Raw genomic sequence first — 10,412 nt, forward strand, 5'->3', positions numbered from 1 at the left:
CTCAGTAAAACTACAATGAAACCAGTAAAAATAGAAGTCAGGTAGTAGCCAACAGGCAAATCACCACTCTTCATCATTCTTGGCTAATCTGGCTCCTTCTAATGTCAAAGAAGGTTCCCAGGCTAGTTGTGGACATTGCTTGATACTGAGAGTAGATTCATGTGTCTTGGTATTTGTTGGTGGGCTCTGCTGAGTTTTTATTGCTTATTTTCTGTTATAAATAATGAGATTTAGCAAAAATGCTACCCATTGACCACAGGAGCTGCACACTACACTGTAAAGATGCAGGCATTTAGAGCCTTATCTTTCTCTATACAATCTACTTCCTTAATTAATAGTGTAATTTGGATCCGTGCAAAGCAGCACGGGTTTATGCTAGCAGGTGCATTACTCCTCGTGTGTAGACTTAGGCTGTTTGTTTTACACAGATAGGTTTGCACTAGGTGGTGCATTGTTCCAGGAGTGTATGATTAGACTGTTTGTTTAGGTATATAAGATCTCCAGTAAATCAACTACTGTCATTGTACATGTGGGTGTGAATGACCTGAGACGTACCTCCCTGGACAACAAGAAAAGAGACATGGAGGAGCTCTCGGATTATGTATCCCAGGTGGGTATAACCCTAGCCCTGAGCAGCATCTTATCATCATCCAGAATGATACCACAGTACAAGTAGAAAATTATTGATTTCAACAATTGGCTAAGTTTCATGTGTCATTCTAAGGGGAATCCAGTATCAGTCTGCCTGGGATAACATGATTGACAGACCGCGATGCTTTGCCAGAGATAGCCTGCATCTGTCACCCCTGGGATTCCAGATACTGGCCAAGGCTCTTGCCACCCCTATAGTGCCTTTTTTGGTGGTGTTCCAAAGATCAAATTACCACCATAACAGCTACAAACAAATGCAATCTGTGGGTTATGCTGCTCAATGCTAGAAGTCTAAATCTCAAAATGAACTTGTTCGAAGCACTCCTTAAAATGGAGAACATTAACATTTGTTCTATAACAGAGTCCTGGTTCAAGGCAGCAGAAAGAACTCCTGCACTACCAGGATATAACTCATTCCACACCTTTCGGCCCCAGAACTTGGACTGAAGCTCCAAAGGCAGTGGTGTTTCCATATTCATAAAGGATGCGCACACCTCCAGACTGGTAGCCCAACATAACACATCTGAGACACTTCAGGTGCAGCTAAGATTGGGTAAGACAGTGATTCAGGTCGTAGCCTGCTCTAGGTCCCCAACCATGTCCCAAGATTCACACTCCACATTCCTAAGCACCCTGGAAAATATTAGGGTTCAACCTAACATTTTCATACTGGGTAACTTCAACTGCTCCTCCATTAACTGGGAAAACTACTCATGTACCAATACACTTGCCCAATGTTTCCTGGAATTCATTAATTCCAATGCCCTGGTCAAGCTCATTCTTGCCCCCACTAGAGGTAGCAACATCCTTGAACTAGTCATTACTAACATGGCTGACCATTGCTCTACACCAATAGTCAACTCCTCCCTGGTTAGATCCGACCACAATCTAATCACATTGGAAATCCACATCCCCCACACACACAAAGGTAACCACCATGAAAAACTTCTCCAAAGCTAACTTTGGTCACCTAAAAACAGAGGTGGCTAACTTCATAGCACCCATGCAAATGGAGAATAGTTGCATGACCACCAAATCATACACCAATGCACTGTACGAACACATACACAAATGCATGGATCTCGCCATGCCCAATAGAACCAAGACACTCTCCTCCAAAAAAAGGAAGCCAATCTGGTGGTACCCTGCCATAAACAAAGTCTACAACAGAAGGAGGAAACTGATGTGGAATAAGGTAAAGTCCCAAGACTGGAAAAACTCCCTTATCAGCCTCAACAAAAAGTTGAGATCCCTCATCAGATCCTCTAAAGCTAGCTATGAAAACAGAATTGCAGCAGATAGTAAAGACAACCACAAGGTCTTCTATAGTTATGTAAAGAATCTCCATGGCAATGCCCATATTTGCTCTGAGCTACTGCACAATGGTACCTCCTATACTGAGCCAACAGATATTGCCAATATACTGGCCGACAGATTCAGTGCTAACTTTACCCCTTCCCCAAAGGACCAATAACAATACCAGTAGATTGCCAGGCACCCAGTATTACTGCTGCACAGATTAAAACAGCACTGTCTAAGGCCAAGAATACAGCTTCTATGGGACCTGATAATATCCCTGGCTGTGTTCTACATGAACTATAGAGTGAAATGGCACCTCACCTGTGTGCACTGTTCAGTCACAGCCTCACCTCAGACTTTGCCCCTACTGAATGATGCACTGCTACAGTCATCCCTCTCCACAAAGGAGGAATGACTACAGACCCTGGGAACTATTGCCCCATTAGCCTGATGAGTCTGATATGCAAAGCTATGGAATGCATCATCATGGACCTAATAAACAAGGATATAGGGAATCTCCAAACTCTGGATCCCACACAGTTTGGTTTTGTGAAGGGAAGATCATGCCTGCTCAACTTAGTCAACTTCTTTGAGTCAGTCACCAGAGCTGTGGATGAAGGCAAGTTGGTTCATACAGCCTACCTTAATCTGGCCAAGGCCTTTGATACCATTCTCCACGCAGGAATTATAGAAAAACTCTCTAAGCTAGGCATTAACCCTTATATCACTAGGTGGGTTGCAAACTGGCTCACAGATAAAACCCACAGTGTGAAAGTAGCTGACTCCAAATCAGACTACCAACAAGTCATGAGTGGAGTCCCACTGGGTTCGGTCCTGGGTCCTCTCCTCTTTGGTATCTACTTCTCTGAAGTCCAGGCCAACACAAAGGAACTCTGGCTGACAAAGTTCACAGACATTTGCAAGTTGGGAGCTATTATTAACTCCCCAAGTGATGTTGACATCCTACAGAAAGCCCTCACTGAGACCAACAACTGATTCAGAACCATGGCCTTAAGCTCAATGCCAAAAAATGTGTCGTCATTCCCTTTGGGAAAAAACGGTTCCCATGAATTACCACATCGATGGTAGTCCACTGAACAAAGAAGGCATTATCTGGGAACACAGGTTGACAGCAGCCTCTTTTTTGACCAACACATTGCCACTGTGGTCAGAAAGTCCTTCTATGTGGCAGATCTCATTACTAAGGGTTTTTTATCCAGGAAGAAAGAGGTCATTGTCGCCCTCTATTCTTCCCCCATTAGGCCAATCATGGAGTACAATGCCCCATCCAGCATGTACCTCACTAGTCACTGCAAGAATTGGAGAGGCCACAAAAGTACCTCACAGAGAGGATCCTAGGCCTTAAACACTTGTCCTATATGGACAGACTCAAAAAACACCAACTATTCTCTGTCTCACATTGCCTACTTGGAGGCAATCTCCACTTGGCTTACAAAGCCATGTCTGACCCAGCTCTGTTAGAAATTCTACATCTAAAGAAATCCCAATTCCTCCACACCACATGCTCCAGAGACCTCAGCCTTATTACCATAATCAATAAAACATGCATGAGGGACAGGTTCATAACCCAGAGACTGCCCATGCTATGGAATAGACTTCCCATACATGTCAAACAGAGTACCTCACTGGCCCTCTTCAGGAGAAATCTTGATGAGTGGATGGGAAATAGAAAATTCACCCCGGGGATCACCCCAGTGGCTCTACTCGACAGAAGCACTGGAAACTAAGGTTGGGTGGCACAATGCCAGGGTAATCCTATGGGCTAGACTTGTAAAAGCTCCAGGGCCATTAGCCTACTACACGCCTATGAACCTATGACCCTATAAACCTCACAGCTGCAACTCCACTTATATCCCACTTTAGTAAGTACCTGGAACCATGGATTTGCACAGTCCAACCATCTCACTAACCAGTTGAAATGGGCATCTTGACTGAATACATTAATTGCCTTATGTTTACTGACAACCACCATTTACTTAAACCAGCAGACACAATTTTTGAGAGATGTAGATATACAATGGTATTGAAAGCAAAGCTCTCACACAAGGCCATGACAAATAACAAGCATGTTGTCATTATGACATAATACCATGCTACACAGAGCACACACATCGTAGACCAAACACATGGACCTACATATGCTGAGGCATTTAAATGTAACCCATCTAAGCTACAAAAGTCTCCTAAAAGTAACATAATATACAAGTACCTTCAGCAACCTCACAGATACACAACATAGGCAGCGCTCACTATAAAACATGCAGTCATGCTAACTCAGTTCAAAAGCCCATGAAGCAAACCACCCCATAATCCAATTTCATAGTCATAGATGACTTCATAGTGAGGCACACCAGTGCCCCACTCCCCATAGTGACACATACCAGTGCACCATTCTCAGGCTGTGCAAGAAGTGGGTTATGTTCAGTTGACTATCAGGCATCAGGATTCACCACCTTATGTAACTACTCAAAGTTCTTGTACTACAAGTACAAGTATGACGCAGTCATAGTATACGTGGGTGAAAATGAATTGAGACATACCTATCTGGGCTATAAGAAGAGAGAATTGATGGAGCTCTCAGAATATGAGTCTGGGTCTGGTAAGAACCCAACTTTGAACAGCATTCTACCATTACCAAGAATGATGCCGCACTCCAAACAAAAGGCTATTGTTTTCAACAATTGGCTTAGCTTCTGGTATCTTTAAAAGGGGATAGAATATCTATCAATCTGGAAGGAGAAGGCATGCAGTCCTAACTGCTTTGACATGGATGACCTGCACCTCTTCCTCTAGGCTTTTGCTTATTGGCTAAATGCCTGTCCACCTCACAGTGCCATACATATTTAGGCAGTGTCAATGTTCTAAAGCTTCCAGCATAACAAACTAGAATTGAGATAACATTAAGGTATTGTTGTTAAATGCTAAACGTCATATCATAAAATTCTTCTCCTTGCAAGCAGACACCCTGAAAAACAACAATAAAAGAGACCTGGCCTGGTTCAAGACCAATCGGAGCACTCCATCAGTTTAGGGTTTCAATGCCTGTCACACATTCAGGCCCATCACGGCTCATCACTAAAGGTAGCGGTGTCTCCATATTCTTGAAAATAAATTCCCTTTGAGACTCATTAGAGAAGAAAACAACATGGAACTCCATCATGTCCAATTTACCATTTGATAGCTAACTATAGGATCTCCTCTATGCCCCCCTTAGCCTGCAACACCTGCCTAACTACCTAAGGAGTCCCTCTATGTTAAGGCAAAAAACATTCTCCTAGGAAACTTCAACAACTCCTCCTTAAACAGGGAGACTTCTATACCCAGAAATGTCTGGCCTTCATCAATACAAACTCTCTGGACAGTTAGTCTGTACCCCAACTGGGGGTGATAAAATCTGATGGTTATGAATATGGGGTTGCTTTGCTCACCACCAATTTAATTTCCTTCTGATGAAATCAGACTAGAAATCAATCACAGTTAGTATAAGACTAAAGAGTGAAGAGTGAAGCTGCATCCAATAACTTGGCATTTTGGGATTATGTGAAGGCTAATCTACTAAAACTGAGTGATGTCCTGTCTACGTTCAAAACCTAATTCCAGCTTGATGACCTCATTGCTTATGCAGAATCCTTTACTGACAAATTATATGCATAGATAAATAGCTGCATAGGCATATCTGTCCATTTCAGAAATAAATACTATGTCAAACTCAAAAATGGACCCTGTGGGGGAACCCTAATATAAATAGGCTCTATAATAAACAAAAAGTCTCACTGCATACAGAAACAAATTTAACTCTCAAGATGCCAAAAATATTCTTGCTAAACTATACAAGGAACACTGGCCCGGATTAAATCCACCAAAGCTATATTTGAGGTAAAAATAGCCACCCAGGAAAGGAAAACCACAAAGAATTATTTAACCTATGTTGGAAACCTCAGAAACAATGCCCAGCACTGTGCAGAACTAATAATAAATATTATTACATGCTCTCACCCTGTGGACATTGTTAATCTACTGGTAGACAAATTTAGCTTAAACTTCACCCCCTCTCCATTCCAACATTCTCAGATCATACACACCTCCTGAAATCTCCCCAAGAACTAGTCCTCAATGTGCCATCTGAGGCCAGGGACACTACTTCTATACAGCAGAACAAAATGCCAGTCTGATCACTGGTTACCCTAAAACTTGACTTCTCTGACTACCAGCAGAGGTTGTTCAGTTTCATCCTCAAAATAGGCTTTGTGCAGGATAAATGGAGGACAGCAACAGTCATTCCCTTGCACAGAGGTGAGGCTTTAAACAAACGCAAGTAATTATAGATCCATAAGCATGAACAGCCTTATTTGTAAAGGTATATGTAGGATCATTATGGAATTAATAAATATGGATATAGGTAACCTACAAACTCTCAACCCAAACCAGTTTGGATTCATCAGGGGCAGATACTGCCTACTTAACCTGGTTGACTTCTTTGAAAAAGTTATTGTAGCAATGGCCGAAGGCAAGTCAGTAAACTCCACATATCTAAACCTCACAAAGGTGCTCAACACCATCCCATATGTAACTCATAGGATAGCAAATTATTTCATGAACAGAAACCAGGAAATAAGAGTGAGCAGCTCTTCCTCCTCCAAAAGGCCTGTCACTCTCAGTGCAGGCCAAGGTTCTGGAAGTCAGTCCTCCAGCCATCTGCTTTTTGGAGGTTAAAGCTAATGTGATGTGTTTACATCTGACCAAGTTTGAAGATGACTGCAAACTTGGTACCATCATAAACTCCACAAAGGACACAGTAATTCTCCAAGAGGGCTTGTCCCCCACCCCAAAAAAATAGCTAGTGCTTAAAATATGGACTAAAACTAATGACAACAAATGTATAATTGTACCCTTTTGCAAGCATGAATCCCCTTGTAATTACCACATTGACAACACACCCCTGAAAAATAATCCCATAGTCAGGGATCTGGGAACCTTTGCTGACAATGTCCTATCCTTTGATCACAACATATACACTATTATGAGGAAATCCACTTTTATCACAGAGCTTATACATAAAGATATGGCATTTAGGCCCTGGAATATAATCATTCCACTGCACTTAGCACTCCTTAGAAAGATCACCGAGTATAGCAGTTTTTTTTTTTTTTATATGTACTTAATCAAACACTTGTCACAGCTGGAAAGACCACAATGCTTCCTCACTATGAAAAAAAGGAGAACAGATCATAAAAAAGGATGAAGGCCACCTCAAAGCCTTGTCCCTTTTCTCAGTATCATGCAGGCTACTGAGAAGTGCCTCTGTCTTGCATACAGTGCCTCAAGAGACCCTCACCTGTCAGATGTGTAACACATTTGCAAGTCCAATGATGGCATAAACACCCAATCAAGGGATCTCACTCTCTTCTGCAATATACATAAAACACATTGGAGGGAAAGGTATGTATCACAGAGAATTCCACTTCTGTGTTGTTGTCTCCCACACCACATAAAGCAAAGTACTTCTCTTTTTCTATTACAATGTAGTTTGGATGAGTGGCTGGATAACCACAAATTCCCCCCAGGTTAGCACCCTTGTCTATCATAGATACAGGCATCATGTAAATGTCCTACATATCCTTGTACTGCCTGCATTTATTTATTTGTGCCCAAAATATAAGGGCTAAAATCTACCATGAAAATATAAGGCTAGGCTTCTTAAGAGCCTCACAGATCAAAATCCTAGTATGAACTTATGAACTTGGAGTTGGACGATGGCATGATGGTGAAGGTGTTTGCCTCAAAAATCACAAGGTACAGGTTTTGACTGAAAGGGAAATAGGATAGGCTTAAAATGGCCTACAAGGGCAGCTAGCCTAGAACTTGTCTATGAATGGTAAAATGACTCAACCTATTATAATAAAAAGCATTCAGACTGAGGACAAAATGGCACATACTGTAGACACAAAGTTTTAAAACTGCCCATTGTTTTTTAAGATTTGACAATGCTGTTACTCAGTAGTTTCAAAAATATAGAAATCCCATTTTCCAGGCACAATGGAGAGCTGGCTGATTTTATCACACCTGACTGATTGTCTTAAGATTGACCGCTGCAAGATCTAATATAATACAAGAGAAGAAATCACAAAATGTCTTTCAATTTATAAAACATATAACTTGTTCTCAAAATGAGTCAGCACATCATCAGATACATTAGATCTTTATAATTTTTTATGCTTTTTCCCAAACCCACCACTACTGTTCGTTGATCATCATCCTCCTCCTGGTCAGTCAGCCTACTCAATTCCTATCACAAGGATGAAGGGTAACCAGGAGGGGCCACCATTTAGGCTGCCAGTAGAGTGCAAGGGAAGAAACATGCAATGGGCTCATTGAAAAATTCCTTACAAGCTCTAACAGAGTTGATTATTGCAAAGAAAAAAAATACTGTCAGCACAGCATCCATTTCATGGCCTTCATAAAGAATTATGAATAACATTGCATTGCACTCCCTTCCTAGACAAGGTAAGAGCCATTGCATAGACTAATGATAATACATATTCTACAGCTGATATAATACTGTCTTTTTTGCATAGGAAGAGGCAGATGAGACCACTTAATTTGGACTCTGATCTTACATACTGTTACAGATGACTGTATCTCTGGCTTCTATGTATCCCAGCCGAATACCAAGGCAAAAGATGGCCCTTTTCCTGTACCATCTCTTGTACCAAACTGATAAAAGGAGAAAAAATGACTCAGAGGATTATCACAGAAAAAGGATCAGTCAGATGAGTTATAAAAAATTCCCATCATTAATCTCTAGGACCACTATGGCATTAGCTGGGTGACTTACTGCAGAACAGTTTCTAGCCTTACAGAGCAACTTCTGACTGTGTAAAAGCACTGATTAAAACTGAACCTATTTTCATCATAATTAAGCATAACAGATATGTCTTCCTTTCAAAAGAGGTATGTTTGCTTGCTGTTGTTCACACTTATTGCCATTGGAGTGGGGAATGAGAAACAAGCAGCAAGTGTCTGTCTTCCTAAGAGGGATTTTTTTTTTAATTTTTGTTTCTACTTCCTTGGTTGCTCCTGTATGCTGAGTACATGAGGCAGATGACCATGTGAAGCATGGCTAGGATTAAAAAGCGCTTCCCTCCTGGGTTGTTAGCCTAGTAATCACCTATGAACCTATAAGCCACCCCTTTGGTAACTCTGCATCATCAATGTTTATGCAAGCTTAGCCAACAAACTGTCTGCACCTTGGAAAGGCCTTATGGTCTTCAGCAGAGGTAACTTATGTGGCAGATAACTATACTTCTTGAAGACAGAAATGCTGGCCATTATTAATACATTTGTGCCAATCCTGGCTAACCATTTAAATACCAGGTTCAATACTCAAACCCAGTATAGTGTATTGCATTCAGGGTCACATATTTTAAGCTAGTGGAACTGGTTTAATATCCAGGATGGATTTTAAAACATGAAAGCATAATACCAGTCTCACTGGTTCTAAAATCCTTTAAGTTTACTTCTTAGTTTGCATACTTTAGGGACATCTAGTAAGGATGTTTCTAAGTGAATATCCCTTAAAACTCATTCATTCCATAAATATATTCTGTGTGATATATTTCTTAGAAGCATGGGCAAAATAAGTCAGCAGCAGAAACTGCCAGGTTAGGGCAAGTAACAAAAGCAAAGAAAAATAACGTACACTATAAAGTTTTAATGTTACGAGATAAAATGTGTTTAATGTACACAGTAGATGAGTGAGATATGGGACAAAATCAAATTGGCATGCCCTTAAAAAGTGTATTTATTTTCTGTAATAAACCTTTTGAAAAACTCCTTGTGCTTGCATACAAAACATACTCCTAAAATGTTTGCAGAGTATTTTCATATTTTTACTTGCACTTAATATATTTAAAAAAAGAATTCCTAAACAAAGTTAAGGCCGTTTTAGGTTACTTATTGTCCTTTATGTGAGTTAAATGACTTGATGTAAAATTCAATGACTATTTTCCCTTGCAGACAACTCACTAAGAATACATTTTTAATAAGCTACCTTGTTATATCACAAGACTGTTGTGATTAAGTCGTGTAATTACTGCCATAATAAACTGCAGTAGTCTAACTGTTGGCATAAATAGTTCAAAGGAGCATGTGTAACACAGGCAGCAATCTTGGCTATTGCTTTCTGTAGTGTTTTCATTCTATATGTTTTGTTGAAGATCTGGGTTGTGTATCTGATGGAAAGAATAAGAAGAATTCATTAACTCACAGCTCAATAACTTTGTTACAGTAATCATTGATTGTTTACATACCCATATGCTTTGCAACCAATTACACTGAATTAAATGCCTTTCCATTTTACAAAAATGCCATACTGAAATTTGGCTATTTGTTATGCAGTATGAGCAGATGAACTAAGAGAAAATATTAAGTAAGTTGCCATT

This window comes from Protopterus annectens, chromosome 1.part0 (assembly GCF_019279795.1).
Source record: "Protopterus annectens isolate FY-2018-M chromosome 1.part0, PAN1.0, whole genome shotgun sequence".
NCBI lineage: Eukaryota > Metazoa > Chordata > Ceratodontiformes > Protopteridae > Protopterus > Protopterus annectens.